Below are 21,575 nucleotides of genomic sequence, written 5' to 3' on the forward strand. Positions count from 1 at the left end.
TTGATAAGGGTATACTTTTTCATCTTGTCCTCGAATATATCATGAGAAACTCTGTACAATGTTTCACTGAAACCACAGTATACTCTGCCCCGTAATGCTCCCAAAGAGGAAATTAGGCCAGCATGCACCCCTGGCTTCAGACAACAGAAGGCATCTGCCTGCACCCCACCATCCTCTTGAGCAGAGGCCACAGCTGAGTGACTGCCTAGGGCTTTGACAGCTGCATCCTCTCCAGGGAGGGGGAGGGGTGTGGGGCCACAGGGAGTCAAGCCTCACCTGCCAGCCAAACTCACCTCCCAGCTCTTCCCCAGTCACCACGGTTGTCTCTTAGAAGCATCTGCCTTTCCCTCCCTCCATCCTGAACTAGAACTCATATGCACCTAATATTCTATGTACTTATTTATTATTTGTTCATTGTCAAACTCCGCCACTGGAATGCCAGCTTCAGCAGTACTGGGACAGGGACTTTGGGAGGCTATTCTGTTCATTAACTGTATCCTTAGTACCAGGACTAGTGCCTGGCATGTCACAGGACCTCAGTAGATGTTTGCCATGTGAATGAATAGGGTTCACTTGCCTGAGGAGATGTGGCTGGACCCTTACTTAAATGTCTCCAGACCTTTGTTACAATCCCTCCAGCACCAAAGACCCTAATGGCAGAGAAGATCAAAAGACTCTGGAGCCTGGGGGCGGTGACCTAATCAAACCATGATGCTTATATTTATTGCTATTATTGAAATATAATTCACATACCATACAATTCATTCATTAATGAATGATGCAATTCAGTGATTGTTAGTATATTCACAGAGTCATGCCACCATTGCCCCAATTTTACATTTTCACTACCCCAAAAAGAAATCCTATACTTATTAACTGTCATCCCCACACACATCAACTCTATCCGTTTGTCCCTAGAAAAACACTGATTTACTTTATATATAGATTTGTCTATTCTGCACATTTCATATCAGTGGACTCAGACAATATGTGGTCTTTTAGGAGTGACTTGTTTCAGTCAGCATAATGTGTTCATGGTTCATCTATGTTGTGGCATGTATCAATATTTCATTTCTTTTCTGAATAATATTCCTTTTTTTTTTAAGACGGAGTTTTGCTTTTGGTGCCCAGGCTGGAGTGCAGTGGCATGACCTCAGCTCACTGCAACCTCCACCTCCCAGGTTCATGGGATTCTCCTGCTTCAACCTCTGGAGTAGCTGAAATTACAGGCACGCACCACAACATCAAGCACATTTTCGTATTTTTAGTAGAGAAAGGGTTTCACCATGTTGGTCAGGCTGGTCTTGAACTCCTGACCTCAGGCGATCCACCTGCCTCGGCCTCCCAAAGTGCTAGGATTACTGTATTATATGAATACATCACATTTTGCTTATCTGCTCTTCAGCTGATGGACATTTAGTTTCTTTCTGCTTTTGCCTATTACGTATGTTACTATGAACATTCATGTGCAAGTTTCCGTGGATATATGTTTTCATTTTCTTGGTTATATTCCCAGGCATGGGTCACGTAGTCCCTCTGTGTTTAACATTTTGACGAACTGCCAGGCTGTTTTCCAAAGCAGCTGTGCCATGTCACAGTCCCACCAGCAGTGCACAGGGGCCCTGGTCCCTCCTGTTGTCCCCAAAGCTGCTATTGTAGGATGCTGCTTTTGAGTCTCATTGTTTATGTCACATTCCTCGTAAACTTTGCATTCTTTTCTATTATATAAAGGGTTCACTGTCAAAGTTAAAATATTTACTGTTAGGAAAAATAAAGGAAACACAAAAATGAGAAGCATTTGGATTGTGCATATTCATTTAGGGAAACTGAGTTGCATTAAAAAAAAGGGAAGAAAGCTGGAGCTGTCAGATTCAGTTTCTAGAAAGTTTCTCTTCTCTGTTTTGGTGCCTCCATATTTTGAGGAACTAGACTTCATAAATATGTGAGTACAAAGTAAAAGGATTCTCTCTTTGCTTTGTATGCTTGAGCAGCAGAATCACTAAAGAGATTCCTTGAAGGCAGGCACGGGGGCTCACACCTGCAATCCTAGCACTTTGGGAGGCCAAGGAGGCCAGATCACCTGAGCTCAGAAGTTTGAGACCACCCTGGGTAATATAGTGAAACCCAGTCATTACTAAAATACAAAAAGTTAGCCAGCCGGGATGGCACATGCCTGTAGTCCCAGCTACTCAGGAGATTTAAGAATCTCTTGAACCTGGGAGGCGGAGGTTGCAGTGAGCTGAGATCACACTACTGTGCTCCAGCCCGGGCAACAGAGCAAGACTATGTCTCCAAAAAATAAAATAAAGAATAAAAAGAGATTCCTTGAGTTGTAACAAATCTGTGGCCCATTTTTAGGCTTCTGTAGGTGCAAATGTCAAAAAAAATGCATTTTCTTACAGGTGATGAACTGAATAAACTCTGATTTGCTAGTCAATCTCTTAAATTCTTGGGAATCTAAAACCATTTTAGTGAAGTAAGACAATGGAGGCTGTTTTTCTATATGTTTACCCCAACAGTATAATTTTCATAACATGCACTGAACTTGAGGTTACAGAAGATTCATTGTTCCCTGTCAATGTTTGCATTCATTTGCAGAGCTTTACTTTTTTGGAAATGATCTTACCATGTGCAGGAAAAGCATTCCTAGCTTTCCTCTGCCCTGGCTAACTGTGGAAGTTCAGCTTTGAAAGAAAACAAAAAAAAAAAACTTTGTGAGCCACTCTTCACGATTAATCTTATTTATTTACATTTTTCAAAGGCGTAGTCAGAATGTTTGTTTGTTTATATTTGTTCTCCTTGAAGAAAACTAACAATTCATCCCTGAGTTTGAAAACTCCATGTAGCACTTTCCCTGGCTGAGGGAGAAAAGTATATGCCCAGAATATGATTTTTTAAGTCACATTTCAGAGGCAGTTTTCATTTTCTTAATAATTTCCTTTAAGAGGCAAGTTTTTAAACCACGAGTTGTATTTTGTTGTTGCTGTTCTTGTTGTTTTCATGAAACTCCCAGAGGCTTAACAGGACGGTGTTGGTGAATGATACGGTGGTTTCTGGTACATGCTCGGGGCAGAATGCTCCAGTGCAGCTGTGTGTCATTACTGGGTGCCAGCTGTGTACATAACTGTTTATTGGTTCCAGTGGATATTGTGCTCCAGAAAACACTCACATGTGTTGAAAAAAAAACTTTATCAGTTATTTTCACATCAAATCCTTTGCAAATTAAAACATATTCAACGATTTTCATCAGCATCCATTTAGCAAAAGGGAAGTAAATGAATAAAGAAACAAATCTGCTTTTTGCAGGGTGAAGAACCAAGTTAACCTGTGTTCCAGTTAACCACTGCTCAGTAACAAACCATTGCAAAATATAGTAGCTTAAAATAAACAGCATTTATGTAGCTCGTGATCACGTGTTGGTAATCCAGGCGTGGCTCAGCAAGGCAGTTCTCCTAGTTTCCCTCATGCATCTGTGGTCAGTTGCAAATCAAGTGGACCACATTGCAGATGTTGGCTGGACTCTCTCACTTCTCGGAGGCCTGAGCTGAGAATACGAGGCTGCCTCAGCTTCGATACACCTGGTCTCTCATCTTCCAGCAGGTTAGCCCAGGCTTGTTCACATGGCAGCTAGGCAAAGTCCTTCAGAGACCTAAATTTTGAACTAGCCTATTACCACTTCTCTATTTTGTTGGCCAAGACAAATCAGAAGACAAGCCCAGATCCAAATGGAAGAAAAATAGATTTCACATTTAGACATAGCTTCATAGTCACATTACAAAGGCTATGCAAACAGGAAGGAGTGACAGATAGTGGCCATTTTTGCAATATTTCACAACTTATTTTATGACTATCTAAGAATGTACTAAGAACACATTAAAATGGTCCATGCTGTTATATTCTTTAATTACAGTGTTTTTAATATATATATATATGTATATGTATATATACTAAAATTTGGTATGTATATATGTATATATATTAAAATATGTCTATGCATGTATTTTTAAATTTGTGTATATATTAAAATACCTCATCTTTTGGACTTAAAAGAGATTGGCCATATCTATAACAAGGGACTTTTTCAAATTTTCCCTTGTGATATGAGTTGCATGTTTCTGGCAGTTCTGAAGCAGATATTAAAGAACATGCCACAAATTATATATGGGTTTTCATTTTATTTTTCTTAGGAAAGACTTTCTCCTTTTTAGTTGCAAAATGAATAATATGGCTTTTCTTCAACAATTTTTATTATGAGCTTTTAAATGTCATTGCGACAGTGATAAGTTCGGGCAATCTCTGTTTGTTTTATTACACAAGAGACACTGTGGTTTAGAATTGTTTGTACATCCATAATAATTAACTTATCTTTTAAATAAGCACCTAAGAACATCTGACACCTTTTGGATTAATAATTACTGTTTATTGTGAATTCACTCACTGGAGTTCACTAGTGGTTATCTTATGTTTCCATGACGGTTTCAACCGTTGACTCAAAAATCAAAATTATTGCAGTTTCAAAGGTAAAGAAAGAAAGATACTGTGGTTGTTAAGAAATGGGAACATTTTAAAATTATGCTTTAAGTTCTGGGGTACATGTGCAGAATGTGCAAGTTTGTTATATAGTTATACGCATGCCATGATGGTTTGCTGCATCCATCACTCTGTCATCTACATTAGGTATGTCTCCTAATGCTATCCCTCCCCTACTCCCCCATCCCCTGATAGGCCCCAGTGTGTGATGTTCCCCTCTCTGTGTCCATGTGTTGTCATTTTCAACTCCCACTTATGAGTGAGAACATTCGGTGTTTGGTTTTCTGTTCTTGGGTTAGTTTGCTGAGAATGATGGTTTCCAGCTTCATCCATGTCCTTTAAATATTTAAAGGACATAAACTCATCCTTTTTTATGGCTGCATAGTATTCTATGGTATATATGTGACACATTTTCTTTATCCAGTCTATCATTGATGGGCATTTGGGTTGGTTCCAAGTCTTTGCTATTGTTGAACAGTGCTGCAGTAAACATACATGTGTATGTGTCTTTATAATAGAATTATTTATAATCCTTTGGGTATATACCCAGTAATGGGATTGCTGGGTCAAATGGTATTTATAGTTCTAGATCCTTGAGGAATTGCCACACTGTCTTCCACAGTGGTTGAACTAATTTACACTCTTCCAATAGTGTAAAAGCGTTAAGAAATGGGAACTTTTATACATTACTGATGGGAATGGAAATTAGTTCAATCACTTCAGACAGCAAATTGGCAATACCTAGTAAAGGCACACACCCTACAAAAAGCAATTTTATTTCCAGATGTTTATCCAGGAGAAAATCTCATGCACTACAAAGGAGACATGTACAATGATAGTCCTTGCACTGTTACATTTATTTACTCATTTACTCAGCAAGTATTTATTAAGCACATACTATGTCTCACATAGCAGAAGACAAAACAAAACACCTGCCTGCAAGGGGCTTACATTCCAGAGGAAAAAGACATATAAAGAGCAAAATAAATAAGGAAATATATTGCAGGTAAATTGATGATAAGGGCTGTGAAGAAAAATAAGAGAGTAAAAATGAGTAGGAAGTATTGGGGAGGTGGTTAAACATTTAAATATTCTGTACAGGGATGGCCTTGCTGAGAATGTCACAATTAGAGTCACAGATTTAACAAATGCAAACACAAGATTCTCACATAATTTTAGATCATCCGTGAATTTTTTTTGTTAGGATAAGTATATCCCATATACCACTTGGGGTATACTTATACTACACATGAACTTGTTATTTATCTGAAATTCAGATTTAACTGGATGTCCTGTCTTTTCTCTGGCAATCCCACTGATAACCGAGAAAAAATATGGGAAGAAGAGGGAGCAAATTAAGTGAACAAGATGAGATCATCAAATGAATGAACTTCCGGAAGAGAAGCCCAGCAGGCAGAGGAAACACTAGGAGCAAAGGGCCTGGCTGTTTGTAAATAGTGAAAACTTAGATGTAACTTGTCCCTCGGCAGGAGAACATAGACATATCCTTTGGTATATTTGCACCATGGAATCCAATAAATGGATGAAATACAAAAACACTTAAATTGATACATCTCAAAAACATGATGTTGAATGGAAAAGAAGCCAGGAAAAGATAACTCTGTTCTGGCTGCTTTTCTCTAAGGTTGAAAAACACACAAAACAGTGTATACTGTGTATAGCTACATTCAAATGCAGTCCAAGGACAAAAACAATAGGGAATGCTAGAGACCTATGTTAGGAGACTGTCAAATTCTGGGGAGGGAAGGAATAAGGATGAGAGGCATGGCTTTAGCATTCTCTCTCTCTCTCTCTCTCTCTCTCTCTCTGTCTCAATAAGCAAATAAGGCAAAGTATTTAACCTTAATAGTATTTACATAGCAGTCTAATATACTATCTGTGCTATTTTTGTGGGGGGAGGGGGATGGTGTTTCGCTCTTGTTACCCTGGCTGGAGTGCAGTGGTGTGATCTCAGCTCACTTTAACCTCCACCTCCTGGGTTCAAGTGATTCTCCTGCCTCAGCCTCCTGAGTAACTGGGATCTCCAGCGCTTACCACCACATCTGAATAATTTTGTATTTTTAGTAGAGATGGTGTTTCACCATGTTGGCCAAGCTGGTCTTGAACTAACTTCAGGCGATCCACCTGCCTCAGCCTCCCAAAGTGCTGGAATTACAGGTGTGAGCCACTGTGCCTGGCCTATCTGTGCTTTTCTGCTTGCTTGCTTTCTTTCTTTCTTTCTTTCTTTCTTTTTCTTTCTTTCTTTCTTTCGTGACTTCAAAATTTAAAAACCCAGAATTTTAGGTACTTTTGTATGATGAGGAACTCAGTGCAGTAGGAAGCAACTTATGAGTGTGTTAATATTTGATCTAGCAGCAACCCTCCACTGATCCTGGCAGGTGACAGCTCTGGGTGAACAGCGCTCATGACCTAGAGTGAGAAGCTGTCTATTCTCATTCTGAATGTCCCTCAGTCACTGGAAGCCATTGGGCAGGCCAGGAACTTACTGCCCATTTCCTCCTCTGTCAGGTGGAGGTGTTGACACAAGCCTTCAACCCTCAACGAATAAGACAACAGCCACACAGTGCCTGTAAGTGTTGTAAGCCTGAGTGGTTGTGGCATTTCATTTTGTCTGATGTGGGATGCACCGTGGGTTTCTCTTTGAACCGAACACTGCAACTTTCTAGGTATAGACTTGGCAAGTTACTTTATGTCCTCGAGCCTCGATTTCTGGATCTATACGATGGGAATTACGACCTACTGTGCAGTCTTGCTGCAAAGATTATAGATAATCCACATGATATGCACGGCACCGCTCAACAAATCATAGATATTATCATTATTATTATGACTGTTATTATTAGCGGATCATAGTTTAGGTTATGACCATTTCCAAAAGAATTTCCTTTGTAAGAACACACTTAGACAACTCAGGTTCATTTTCTACTTCTCTCTGCAGACTACCTTCTGATGTAGAGTTGTAGTTCTGACTCCTAAAAAAGATGGGATAAAATGGGGTCTGCCTCACTTTTTGGCCGTGTTGTCACTGACTCGCTGAGTGAAGCAGGGCTGCAAGGGCCTGAGAAGGCAGAAGGAACCGGAAGTTGATCTATGGGCGTGTATAATATGGCGCCACACAGTTGAAGATGAGATGTAGCAGCATTTCAGGAATAAATGCTGAAGTTCAGAGCAAGCACCTTTGACGTGACTGACAGGCATTCCCGCGGGAAGGCAAACAGTGCACCCTCAATTGCTGAAAGGTTATTTAAATACACTTGCTATTTAAATGGACTTGCATTCTCTCCTGTGTTGTTCACACACGAGCAGGGGGAACATCTCTGCAAGGAGCATACACTTGGCGCACTCAGAGGACAGGGATGGAATTGGAATGTAGGGCACAATTATTTAGGACAAGAGTGTTTCCTACGATTAACTTACAGGACATAATTCACCCGGGGTCTCATTAAAGCTCACAGCAGTTACCTATGAGGCTTAAACCAAGGATCGACATCTAACATAGCGGAGAAGGCGGTGTTGTATACAGACAAAAGCTGCCAGATTTCACACCCTTAGTGGATGTAGATAATGGAAATAATACCGTAGCATATGTTTTATTTAATATGTGCTCTGTGCTCAAAACTCCCACTTTATACGTTACACAATGCAATCCTCATAGCGCACCGATAAGTAGGAAACTGAGATGAAGAAAAGGTTAGAACTCATTAGCCTAAGGTTACACAACTAGTAAGCTGTTGGTTGGTGGTTCAAACCTCAGGAGCTGGCTACCATAGCCTGTACTGCTAACCACTGTCTTATTATACTCTATGTCTTTGGGCAGAAAAGTGGATTAAACACCAGTTTCAGCCTGCTGCGCAGACAGGTTTTTCAAAAAGCACTTCTGGAAGATTCATGCGGACCTGTTCAAAGCCCCACAGGGAGGAGGAACAGAATCAGACATGTCACTGTGATTGCCATGAGGGTTATATTGAAAATCAACAGAATTCATGAGTAGCTGCATTCAAATATGCACCAAGAAGGAACCAGGGTCACAAACTGAGGCTCAGCCTATGCCCCATCATGGGGCAAGGCCCTGTTGACCCAGAGTATCTCCAGGTGTCTGCGGAGCTCTGCTCCATTGCCATGATTCTGATTTCAAGGGATGGCCGAAATGTTTTGTCGCAGAACGTGATTTTTGGCGCTACAACTTACCATTCTTTCCTCAGGGTTCCCTCCACTCCACCAAAAACCAATCTAAGACTCTTCCCGCTGTGAGCCCTTTATCAGCCCATGTCCCCTTTTCCTCATAAGTAAGCCATGATGGAAAAAACAGAATGTACTTTTGAGGTCTTAGAAATTTACTTGTGGCCAGGTGCGGTGGCTCACGCCTGTAATCCCACCACTTTGGGAGGCCGAGGCGGGTGGATTGCCTGAGCTCAGGAGTTCACGACCAGCCTGGGCAACACAGTGAAACCCCATCTCTACTAAAATACAAAAAAAGTTACCCAGGCGTGGCAGTGTGCACCTGTAGTCCCAGCTACTCCGGAGGCTGTGTTAGGAGAATTGCTTGAACTTGGGAAGCGAAGGTTGCAGTGAGCCCAGATCCCACCACTGCACTCCAGCCTGGGCGACAGAGCTAGACTCTGTCTAAAAAAAAAAAAAAGAAAAGAAAAGAAATTGACTTGGATTCAAATCTGCCTCCTTCTAGGTATAGACCTTTGGCAAGCTACTTTCCGCAAGTGTTTCTGAGCCTCGATTTGTGAAGCTACAATGGGAATTAATAAGACCGACTGTGCAGTATTACTACAAAGATTATAGATAATGCATGTAATGTGTATGGCACTGCTCAGCAAATCATAAATATGATTATCCTTATCACTGTTATTATTAACTGATCATATTAATAGTTCAGGGTATAACCATTTCCAAGGGAATGTCCTTTGTAAAGGGCACAAGAGGCATTCTCTGAAGATTTGAAAGGTACTTTCCTTTCTCTTCCCTATATATTTCCTCTCTGCTGAGAACTTGATTTCACTTTTGAGAAAAGATCTGTGCCTACCTTCCCAAAACCACACAAAGAAGTTAAAAGCATGTAAACAAAGGAAGAAGCTTAGATCTCTAAAAGTCAACATGAAAACAATTCAGAGTTTATGAAGGAGAGACTCAGGAGAGATGGAAGCATGTCCATTTCAAGGGCTAATAGAAATTAGACCTGCTCTATTATTAACACCTTTTATTAGGCCCTTCAAAAGCTTTCGGGAGTCTTCAGAATGCATTGCAGGTATCTCCAAAAAGGGGCTTTCATGTTGGGGCCAGTAGTGCAACTGGCCCCTGTTTGTTTATGAGAAACAGCTGTCACAGTTCCAGATTTTAAGGAAGGCTGCTTTCCTTAAAACAGTTCTAGGGAATTGCATATTAACTCTGGTCAAATGCTCCTTTCTTTTCTTTTTTTCTTTTTTTTTTTTTTTTTTTTTTTTTTTTTTTTGAGACAGTCTCACTCTGTTGCCCAGGTTGGAGTGCAGTGGCACAACCTAGGCTCACTGCAACCTCTGCCTCCCAGGTTCAAACGATTCTCCTGCCTCAGCCTCCTGAGTAGCTGAGATTGTAGGTGTCTGCCACCATGCCTGGCTAATTTTTGTATTTTTTAGTAGAGATGGGGTTTCACCATGTTGGCCAGGCTGATCTTGAACTCCTGACCTCAGGTGATCTGCCTGCCTCGGCCTCCCAAAGTGCTGGGATTACAAATGCTGTTTTCTTAGCCAGCATGGTGATGCGTGCCTGTAATCCCAGTTACTGGGAGTCTGAGGCAGGGGATTTGCTTGAACCTGGGTGGTGTATGTTGCAGTGAGCTGAGATCGCGCCACTGCACTCCAGCCTGGGCGACAGAGCAAGACTACTCCGTCTCCAAAAAAATAAAATAGTGCTGTTTTCTACCATTACTGACTCCCCTACTTTTTATTAGCAGGACAGATTTAACTATAAAAATATATTGGGTTATGATCACAATGCTTGGCTAAAAGAGAGTGATAAAGTGAAATTAGATGCTGTATGCCACATGCAGGGTAACACATTTTGAGGATCTGGAATACAATAAAATTATTAAAACAAAAAGCACTGCCCTGATGCCCACCTTTGAGACATTCTTGACGGAGCGCATAAAGAAATATGCAAAGGTGGTGATGAAAATGTGCTGAGCGTAGAGATGTGCACGAATTATTTAGGGCATGGAAGAGGGGAACCTTGGGGAAGGCTTCGTGGGGAATGAGGCGTCTGAGCGGAGTTGGAAGAGTGAGTGGGAGTTAACCAGGTGTCAGGGAGGATGGGAGGGTTTTCTGTGCAGATGTACAGCCGTGCAAAGCAAGAAGGCAAGAAGCACAGGGACTCGTAGGAGCTTCTCACTGGCTGGGAGGTGAAACGCCAGCAGAGAGTAGTGGTTGGTGAGACCAGACAGCAGGCAGGCCCTGTTTCCCACCAGACTGTAGGCAGAAGCGGGCAAAGGCCACTTCCACACCTGTTTGCCACCGTGTCCCAGCCCCAACCAGTGCCTGGTGAGGAACCAATGCCAACGAGCTTGGGTGTCAGTCTGGGTGTGAGAGATAATTTCAGAAGGGGAGTATCATGATTATATTTCATTTTAGAGATGGAAGCAATTGGTTAGAAAGCGTTTCCATCAGAGTTAAGTTCTTAAAACTGCAATGCTGCATCCAAGAATGTTCATTCATTCATTTTATTCACTCATTCGACAATTTGTTGTTGCTGTTTTTTAGAAACAGGCTTTCGCCCTGTCACCCAGGCTGGAGTGCGGTGGCATGATCCTAGCTCGCTGCAGCCTCCAATCTCTGGGCTCACGTTATCCTCCCACTTCTGCCTCCCGAGTAGCTGGGACCACAGGCACATGTCACCACCACACCATTTTATTTTTTTAGAGATGGGGTCTCACTATATTGCCCAAGCTGGCCTCAAACTCTTGGCCTCAAGTGATCCTCATGCCTCAGCCTCCCAAGTAACTGGGCCTCAAGTGATCCTCATGCCTCAGGCTCCCAAGTAACTGGGCCTCAAGTGATCCTCATGCCTCAGGCTCCCAAGTAACTGGGCCTCAAGTGATCCTCATGCCTCAGCCTCCCAAGTAACTGGGCCTCAAGTGATCCTCATGCCTTGGCCTCCCAAGTAACTGGGACTACTGGCATGCATCACTACACCTGGATAATTTTTATTAAAACAATTTTTTTTTGTAGAGTTGGCAACTTGCTGTGTTGCCCAGGCTGGTCTTAAAATCCTGGCCTAGTGTGATCCTCCTGCCTTCGCCTTCCAAAGTGTTGGAATTACAGGTGTGAGCCCCCAAGCGAGGCCTCAACAAATATTTATTACATGTTTAGTATATGCCAAGGACTGTTCTAGGCTCAGGAGGTTTACCAAAAAGCCGAATGGACTTAAATCCCTGCACTCATGGGAAGGACAGGTAATAAACAAAACAGCTAAGTAAGTCAATTATACAGAGACAAATCAACTAGGGGAGGGATTAGGAACAGGAGGAACAGCAGGAGGGCAGTGAGAGGAGTTGCTATTTTTAAGGAAGGTGCTTAGAAAAGACCTCACTAATAAGGGGGCATCTGAGCAGGGACCTGAAAAGGCAGGAGCTTGATTCCTGCTGGTATCTGGAGTAGTGCCTTCCAAGCAGAGGGAAGTGCAAAGGCCCTGGGGCTAGCGCTAGCCTAAAGATGACAGGGTGCCCGGAGCAGAGTAAAAGCCAAGAGGTAGGATCCTTGTGCTGAGTGGAGGCTCTAATCTGCAGGATCAATGTTAGATTAGGAACTGATGGGACGGCACATGAGACTGTCAACTCCCAGGTGGTTTCGCTGTAACTGGGACTCCTTCCACAGTTAATAGTGAATATAAAGTAATTCTGCGGCCATGCTGCCTGTGACCACCAGCATATTTCATGTGTACAGCACATGGCAGGCAAGCATGGACAATAAGAGCTCAAGCCTCCAAAGGACAACTCTGGGTTCAAATCTGATTGGCAGAGTCCCCTCAGGCATGTGGCTTCATCTACTTTTTTGTTCAGAGACAGGATCTCGCTCTGTCACCCAGGCTGGAGTGCAGTGGGGCAATTTCGGCTCACTGCAGCCTCTACCTCCTAAGTTCAAGCAATTCTCAGCCTCCCAAGTAGCTGGGACTAAGGCCCCCCCCCACCACACCCGGCTAATTTTTTTTTTGTGTTTTTGGTAGAGATGGGGTTTCACCATGTTGGCCAAACTGGTCTTGAACTCCTGGCCTCAGGTGATCCACCCACTTTGGCTTCCCAAAATGCTGGAATTTCAGGCATAAGCCACCATGTCTATGTGTCTAAATTCTAAGACGCATATCTTAGAATAGGCCAGGCACGGTCCTATCAGGTGGCCTGCCCCGTCTCGAGGCACTCAGCAGACATAGGGTCTCATGTCATCTGCCCATCACATGCAGATGTTCTCTCTTCCTTCTTTTCTGGCTGCCATCACCCTCCTCATCCCTTCCTACCTCCCCCATTTCCAGACCTCAAGCTCCTCTCCTCTCTTTAAGAGTTCAGCTCTTTTCAAAATAAGCTCCTTTAGTCTGTGTAAGAGAAGCAAGGGTTACCCCAGGTATTCAGCTCTCCAAGTCCTGCTGACCCACCGAAAGGGCAAAAAGAAAACTATTTCTGCTGCTTTCTGACTTGTCTTCAGCAATGACAGCAAAACACAAGGCAAAGGCCCATACACCAGCCAGCATGTTTCTCTTTTCAGAAAGACTCTTCGAAAAGTATTCAACTCGAGCTGAAAATGGAAGCACTCTAAATTATTTAATCACAACTGTATGTTAGGGTTGGTCAGTGAACCAACATTTTGCAAAAGATTATTTGATTCATGGCCATGTATGCCTAGTGTTCCATTTTTGGAACGCCATGTAACTCAACAATGGAACATAATTTTCTCTCTTCAAATTCTTGTTTCTTGAATTTTTCTAGGTTACATACGTGACTTTCATGCAAAAATTCAAAAATCTGCAACGTCAGGCATAAATGGGTTAAACCTTTGCAAGTAGCTGCCTGAATTCTCAGTGGTAGAATTGGCTACTCTTTGGGGGCAGTCCACTGTGGCATTCTGGCTGGCAAGGCTTTTTAGCTGTGAACTCCTAGGGTAACACTGGTGGAACAGGGAATCTTTTTCCTTTATGTTTTCATTTCCAGGTAACTTAAGTTTGAATTTTATTTCATTCATCGAGTTTTACCATGACCTATTTCTTTTCTTTTTCTTTCTTTTGTTTTACTTTAAGTTCTGGGATACATGTGCAGAACGTGAAAGTTTGTTACATAGGTATACATGTGCCATGGTATACATGTGCCATAGGTATACATGTGCCATGGTGGTTTGCTGCACCTATTAACCCGTCATCTAGGTTTTAAGCCCCACATGGATTACATATTGTCCTTATGCTCTCCTTCGCCTTCCCCTCCAGCCCCAGTAAACCCTGGTGTGTGATGATCCCATCCCTGTGTCCATGTGTTCTCATTGTTCAACTCCCACTTATGAGTAAGAACATGTGGTATTTGGTTTTCTGTTCCTGTGTTAGTTTGCTGAGAATGATGGATTCCAGCTTCATCCATGTTCCTCCAAAGGACATGATCTCATTCTTTTTTATGGCGGCATAGTATTCTATGGTGTATATGTGCCACATTTTCTTTATCCAATCTATCATTGATAGGCATTTGTGTTGGTTCCAGATCTTTCCTATTGCAAATAGTGCTGCATAAACATATGTGTGCTAATTCAAGAAGTAGATATTAAAAAGATAAATAAATTAAAACATAAATAAATAAACAAACACATGTGTGCATGTCTTCATAGTAGAACAATTTACAATCCTTTGAGTATATACTCAGTGACAGGATTGCTGGGTCAAATGGTATTTCTGGTTCTAGATCCTTGAGGAATCACCACACTGTCTTCCACAGTGGTTGAACTAATTTACACTCCCACCAACAGTGTAAGAGCATTCCTATTTCTCCACAGCCTCACCAGCATCTGTTGTCTCCTGATTTTTTAATGATCTCCATTCTAACCAGTGTGAAATGGTATCTCATTGTGTTTTTGATTTGCATTTCTCTAATGACCAGTGATGATGAGCTTTTTCTCATATGTTTCTTGGCCACATAAATGTCTTCTTTTGAAAAGTGTCTGTTCATATCCTTTACCCACTTTTTGATGGGCTTGTTTTTTTCTTGTAAATTTGTTTAAGTTCCTTGTAGATTCTGGATAATAGACCTTTGTCAGATGGGTAGATTGCAAAAAATTTCTCCCATTCTGTAGGTTGCCTGTTCACTCTGATGAGTTTCTTGTGCTTTGCAGAAGTTCTTTAGTTTGACTTGATCCCATTTGTCAATTTTGGCTTTTGTTGCAATTGCTTTTGGTGTTTCAGTCACCATGACCTATTTCTGTTAGTGCTTCAAATTCTTTAAATGTAGCTTTTCTTCCTTCAATTCTTATCTATTCCCCCAAGCACAAAAGGTTTTGGGAGGAGTAAAGAGATCTTGTGCCAGGTAGTAGTTTTGGTTGTGGGGATACAGTGAAAACATGGCACATATGCCCCATGGAATACTATGCAGCCATACAAAGAATGAGATCATGTCCTTTGCAGGGACATGGATGGAGCTGTGGACCATTATCCTTAGCAAACTAACACAAGAGGAGGAAACCAAATACTGCATGTTCTCATTTATAAATGGGAGTTAAATGATGAGAACACCTGGACAGATGGAGGGGACAGCACACTCTGGGGCTTATGAGAGGGTGGAGGGTGAGAGGAGGGAGAGGATCTGGAAAATAACTAATGGGCTTAATAACTCAGTGACAAAATAATTTGCACAACAAACCCCCATGACATTAGTTTACCTTTGCAACAAACCTGCGCATGTACCCCTAAACTTAAATAAAAGTTTTTGTTTTTTTTTTTTTTAAAAAGCCCACAAGGATTATGTTTATTCAGTCAGGCTCTGTTCTAAGTGCTTTTTATATATTAACTTATTTAATCCTCATAACAACCCTATAAGATAGGCAGTATCATTGTCCACCCCCATTTCATAGTTGAGTGTTCTCAACTGAGGCACAGAGAGGTTAAGAAACTTGCCTAAACTTGCATAGCTAGTATGTGGCCCAGGCAAGATTCAAGCCCAGGCAGAATGGCCTCAGTCTGTGGCCTTTGCACAGGGCTGTGAATACTGATGGTGGCTAAGTGTTAAGAAAAAAATTAACAAGATGGTGATACATTAAGCATGTGGGGGAAGCCATTCCCCACGCACTGATTGCCGAAGGTTATCTAAGAGGCGGGGTTTGAGCTAGAACCTGAAAGACGACCAGCAGCCAGCTACCCAAAGAGTAGGGTAGGGAGCAGGGACTGGCCTTCCAGGCAGAGGAAGCAGGAAATGTGAATAATGTGTGATGAAGACAAAGAGGTTGTGGCAGGAGCAGTAAGAAGCCACCAGCAGTTTTTAAGCAGAGCTTAAAACTGAGCTCTTTCTTCAATCTGGGCTGCTGGGTGACCTGGGAATGTGTGACCTGGAACATAGGGGAGTCTGGAAGAGGGCTCTGTAGCTGGAGGGTAGGGGTGACATGGTTTTGGGTGGGGCTGGGTGGCAAAAGATAAGACTGGATGGCCAGGAGGGCCTGGTACTCGGGACTTATGGCCATCAGAAGGAATGTGGACTTTTTTCCCTACAGCCAGGGAGGCCCTGAATGGGTTTTAAATGGAAGTTGTAGGAGCAGACCTGGGTTTTAGGAGAATCGCTCCAGCTGGAGTGGAGAAGGCATCAGAGAGAGACAAGATCAGCACCCATGCACAAAGCTGCCGCAGACATCCTGGCGAAAGGTGAGGTGGCCTGAGCGCACCTGGGGTCAGCGGTCACTCAGCACCAGGCACTGTTGAGATAAGGGACTGGCCTCATGACCTTTCCAGAGGTATTTATGAGGACAGGCTTGGTGATCAGGTGATCAGGTGAAGAATGAGAGAATGGAGGGAGGGAAATGAGCCCTCTCTCCCTGTTTCTGGCTTTGGGGAGGAAGAGGGAGCCTGGTGTTTACTACCTGCAGGCAGGATTGGTCAGTGAGACAAGTCCAGTTTAGGACATACAGAAGGTGTCAGTGGCCAAGGGGGAAAAGCAGCAGGTATAGAGGTGGATAGAGTTCAACACTCCTCTAAGAATGGAAACAAACTATTGGAAGAGAATGGTAGGTTTGGGCTGGGCACAGTGGCTCATGCCTGTAATCCCAGCACTTTGACTGAGGTGGGTGGATCACCTGAGGTCAGGGGTTCAAGACCAGCCTGGCCAACATGGTGAAACCCCGTCTCTGCTAAAAATACCAGAAAATTAGCTGAGCTTGGTAGCGGGTGCCTGTAATCCCAGCTACCTGAGAGGCTGAGATAGAAGAATCACTTAAATTCCAGGTGGAGGCTACAGTGAGCCGAGATGGCGCTGCTGCATTCCAGTCTGGGTGACAGAATGAGAATTTGTCTCAAAAAAGAAAAAAAAAGTATTGTAGGTCTGAACATTTCCTCATCGCCCATTATGACATGTTGCAGTCAAAACAAATTAGGACTAGAACTAGGTCTGAGTCCAGAGAAACAATACTCCCTGTGAGGACCTCAGAGTACAAGGAGATGGGCTCCAATTGCATTACCAAAAAATGGGGCTTTCCATTGGAATCAGCCCCACGGACTTTAGAGAGGTACCTGGGAATCCCAGTCAAACCTGGCTTCCCATTCCTCAGATTCAGATCATCAAGTCCCCACTCAGCTTGAAATAAGACAGGTAATTAAGACCAGCCTGGGCAACATGACAAAACCCTGTCTCTACGAAAAATGTAAAAATTAGCAGGGTGTGGTGGGCTGTGCCAGTGGTCCCAGCTACTTAGGAGGCTGAGGCAGGAGGATCACTTGAGGCCAGAAGGGGGAGGTTACAATGAGCCATGATCATACCACCGGACTCCAGCCTGGGTGACAGAGTGAAATCCTGTCTCTAAAACAAACCAACAAACAGAACAGGTACTCCTTAACACCAGTGTTTAACTTTTATTCCAACACTAACTGTATACACTTTCCCTTTCTATTGATTGTGAGGCCTTTTGAGCTGTTAAAATTTTTTGCCAGTGTTGTTTAGAAAACAAAACATGACCTGTTACTGGAAAAGGATGTAATTTTCAGTCAGCTGGAAGATAAGATGTGAGTGATTTCTTTTTATTACAAAGTTCGTAAGTCCTCGGAGCCCACCTGTATCCTGGGAATGATGGTTCTGGATCTACCAGGCACTAGGTCTACTGCGGTGGGAGGAAATCCAGTCTCTCCCCTGAAGAGTGGATGGGTGCAGGTTGGAAATTAAAGAGATGCACGGATTCTAGAGGAAGTTTTTACCCCAGAAACAAGTCGGCTTTTGCTAAGTGGAGGCTCCTGCCAGCATCCCCTTTTATTTTATCACCATGTTTTGACAATTCTTGAAAAAAAAAAATGTGTCTAAGAGCAAATTGAGCTCCTCAAGCGATAAACATTTAGACATACCCTGTGAATTGAGTTATTGTTCTTGGTGGGGAATCTTCCCAGAGTTTCTCTTTTTTGGAAAGAGAACGTGTCAGCCCGTTTTCCTCCCCCGGGTCTCTCGCCATGGAAGTCTCCCTCTCCCAGTCATTGTTGCAAAGCCTTGACAATAGCCCACGACTGGGTTATCCTGCAGCAACTTCCATTGAAGAGTTGAGGGGAGACTACAATTCAAGACAATTGGACTAGATCGAGGGGTAAGAGCTGCGCCTTCAGCCAAAGGAGCTGCTGCCTCCGGGTCCGCAGGGTAGGAGAGGGCCTCGTGCGGTGGCTTCGGGTGGGTTTTGTGGAGGAGCCGGGGGTTCCCCGCCTGGGGACCGCCGTGCTGGGCATCCCGCGCGCTTCGGAGACGTGCAGCCTCACCCGGGAGCGAACTTTGTCTCGCCTGCTGGTGCGGCAGAGAGGGGCTGGGAAGCCAAGCCTGCTCTGGGGGTGACCCGGGGCGTCCCCAGCTTTACGGACGGGCGGGGGCGTGCATTGTTGTCCAGGATCTGGCGGCGCTCGGAGACCCCGCGGCGGGCGTTGGCTGCGGCGGTGGCGCGCGGTGCCCGCCTTGCACCCGACCGAGCGGCGCGCCGGGGGCTGGCTCGGGGCGCACCACCATGCGGCGGGCCGGGCGCGGGCGAGGGGCGGGCCGGCGGCGGGGCTCCCTGGCTCCGGGCCAGGCTCGGCGCGAGAGGCTGTAGCCGGCGATGGGCTGACGCCGAGGGCCCGCGGCAGGGGCGGCGGCTGGGACGGGGCGGGGGCGCGCCAGCTCTGGCTGGGCGGCTGCGGGCGCCGAGGCCGCCTAGTAGGCCAAGGGCCTGCGCCCGGGCGAATGGGACGCCCGTTCCTAGGCACCAGCCGCTTCCAGCCTGAAGTTCCTCGGCTCCTTTGGAAGCGCAAAAAATAAAAGGTAATGTGTCTTTGTTTCCCGGTGGCGGTGGCAGGGAGGCGACTGGCTGCAGCCCCTCGCCTTCTGTGTTTTCACGCTGGGCCGGGGAAAGGGACGCGCCGCTGCTTCTTGACTGGGGGCCTGGAGTCGTTAATTTCGCGTATGTTACAGTTTTTAAATGCAAACCCCACGTGGGGCACATACTGTGCGTTCTGCTGCAGCCCTCCCCGCGGTACGCGCGCTCTCTCCCCCCTCCCCCACCCCACCTTGGGCACCTCAGTCCCACGCTGTCCGAATCCACCCGGGGAGATTGGAAAGGACGTGGCTTTAGGCAGGCTGGGTGGGCTTTTTAAAAACCATTTTTTGGAGGTGACAGAGGAGCCCTTTCCTGGGGATGCAGGACAGGGCGTTGCAGACAAGGGTGACGGGGCCGGCCGCGGTCGCCGCTGCCCGGGGCTGCTAAGATGGACTGCTTTTTACGTTCCAAATGGCTGCAGCAAGTTTGATGCAGAGAAAACGGATGCTGGGAAGGGGAGGAAAACAGAAGGGAACCCCCCTTTAGTACGTGCTCACTTAAAATTGGCTAAATGCGTTGCTTCTGTATTGGAGGCAGCTGCTCAAATGTTGGTGCACGTTGAATTCGGAAAAGATTCCCCGGTGCCGCACGGAGAGAGAGCTGTGTGGGTTGCCTGTGTGTAACGAGCAACTCGGTGCCTTTTTCTTCAGTACCCTGTGAGCAGAGTAACTGCTCGTAGATTCAGGCGTATTCTGCGAAATTTCCAAGGGGTGGCTGTGCTAATAATAGCTCTGGCGGCGGCTTCTTAATAGACATCCTCATTCTGAACGAGGCAGCCATGCCAGCCCCCCGGGATGTGCAGCTTGCTGAGACGTGAGAACCAATGCCCGCAAAGGACTCCCTGACCCCACCATGAATGGATGCGGCGGCTCTGGCTCCCGTATGAATGGAGCATCCCGATGGAGACGCTGCTACTGCTGTTTCTGGCTTCTTTCAGTTGGAATCTTCACAGATAGTGATGAAAGGGGTTGCTTGGAAAACCTAGACAGGCACATTTCTAAGTCTGAGCGGGTCGGTGGTGACAGCCAGTTCTATTGGGATTGGATATGCCTTGACCTGATTGAGGGTTCAGCCGCTGGTACCCCCCTTCCACCTCCGCATCTATAAGTCGTCCTTTTCCACCAGCATGACTGATCTGTGGGAAAGCACCGCTCAGAGAGCCCGGGACAAACTGCTGACTTCATCCTGGGAAGCCACTGCTGACACTGGGGAAAGTACCTTAGGAATTGGATACAGTAATGTGTCCCTTTGACTTCATGAAACTTAGCTGTGTATGCCTCGTCCTTCAAATGTGCAGCAAAGTGCTTTTGCATGCGGTGAGGGGCGGGCAGGAGTTAGGGGAGAGGAAGACACATTTCATTATTTTGGTTTTGGTCTTTAAATTGCATCAGCCCCATTCATAGCATTAAGCCTCATTTATGATGAAGTGTGACTTGGATAGGGCCAGAAGCCCAAAGTCTCAAATCAACAGAAGTCTGGTTTGGTTCTCAAAGTGTTACACTTGTCTCTTGCAACCTAGAAGGTCAGGAGATGAGCCAATTTGTACGTTGTACTCTGTTGGATCCATTCTGTTGCAAAGGATGTTTGAGTTTATTTAGGGTGCAGCAGCAATATGGGTCTTGTGGCAAATAGATTTGAATCCACTTGGTCCTGAGAAGTTAAAAAGCTACAGTTAATTGAATTAGAGGCAATATTTGGACTCGCTTTGAAATTAACACTAGATTGTCCAGCCAATGAATACAATGTTTCCTCCAGATAAGTAGGAGAGAAGTAATGACTGGTGGTTAAATTGTGTAGGTAGAAGTAATGTTTTAGGGGAAAAAATAAAGGGGAATTAAATTCATTAAAGGGGAATTGTTTTAGTAGAAATGAGGATCAGAAAATCTCTCCACTTTCTTTTGTTCTGACCAAGTGTGATCTGCCACTGCTATTGCTATATTGTTTTTGGCATTTGTCTTGAACTAATTTTATTAATAAGACATGTTATTTATGGCACAGGGTCTCTTTGTAATTTGGAGACATTGTTATCCAGTCCCCCGATAGCCTGGCAGGTGGTTGGCACTATTAGCATGACCCTGTCATTGGGGAAACTGAGACCCCTTGAGGTTCAGTGAGTTGCTGATTTCATAATCCATGAAAACAGTGTCCCAGATGCGCACCACCCTTGATTTTATTGTCACAGCAAAGTTACAGCCTGAGGTCAAAGGAAAAGACACACAATGAGTCCTTATTTGGTTCTGGAACTTGGGAGAAGAGCTCTGTAGAATAGCAGACATGCAAGAGATACCAAGGAAAGAGCTCTTGAATCAGCCTTAAGGAGTGGATGCAAAAAGTGGGATTGGTTTGTAATGTGAAAGAAAGGGATGTGGAAGTTTCAGGAGGTCTCATATTGAGGGGACTTGCCAGGCTACCTTTGTCTTTAAGTGTCGGGCGAGACCACTGTCAAAGATCATTACTGACTTTACTGCGTAAATATACCGCTTGTGTTCACATTGTTTA

At 44.5% G+C, this 21,575-nt stretch overlaps 1 protein-coding gene across 13 annotated transcripts in view; it reads left to right on the forward strand.

Annotated features, from left to right (window-relative positions):
- Positions 1-21,575, forward strand: part of FRMD4A (FERM domain containing 4A) — a 672,294-nt gene that overhangs the window by 404,169 nt on the left and 246,550 nt on the right. Inside the window, exon 1 of one of the 13 annotated variants that reach the window (XM_032244158.1) lies at positions 17,029-17,347. The exons of 10 other annotated variants lie outside the window; for them this stretch is intronic. The gene's annotated coding sequence lies outside the window, so the exon portion shown is untranslated. Of the gene's footprint in view, positions 1-17,028; positions 17,348-17,523; positions 18,324-18,873; positions 19,022-21,575 lie in introns of those variants that run through there. 2 more of the 13 variants (XM_032244157.1, XM_032244156.1) reach the window with 2 other exon arrangements.

This window comes from Sapajus apella, unplaced genomic scaffold (assembly GCF_009761245.1).
Source record: "Sapajus apella isolate SASKATOON/1434 unplaced genomic scaffold, GSC_monkey_1.0 scaffold53, whole genome shotgun sequence".
Classification (NCBI taxonomy): Eukaryota; Metazoa; Chordata; class Mammalia; order Primates; family Cebidae; genus Sapajus; species Sapajus apella.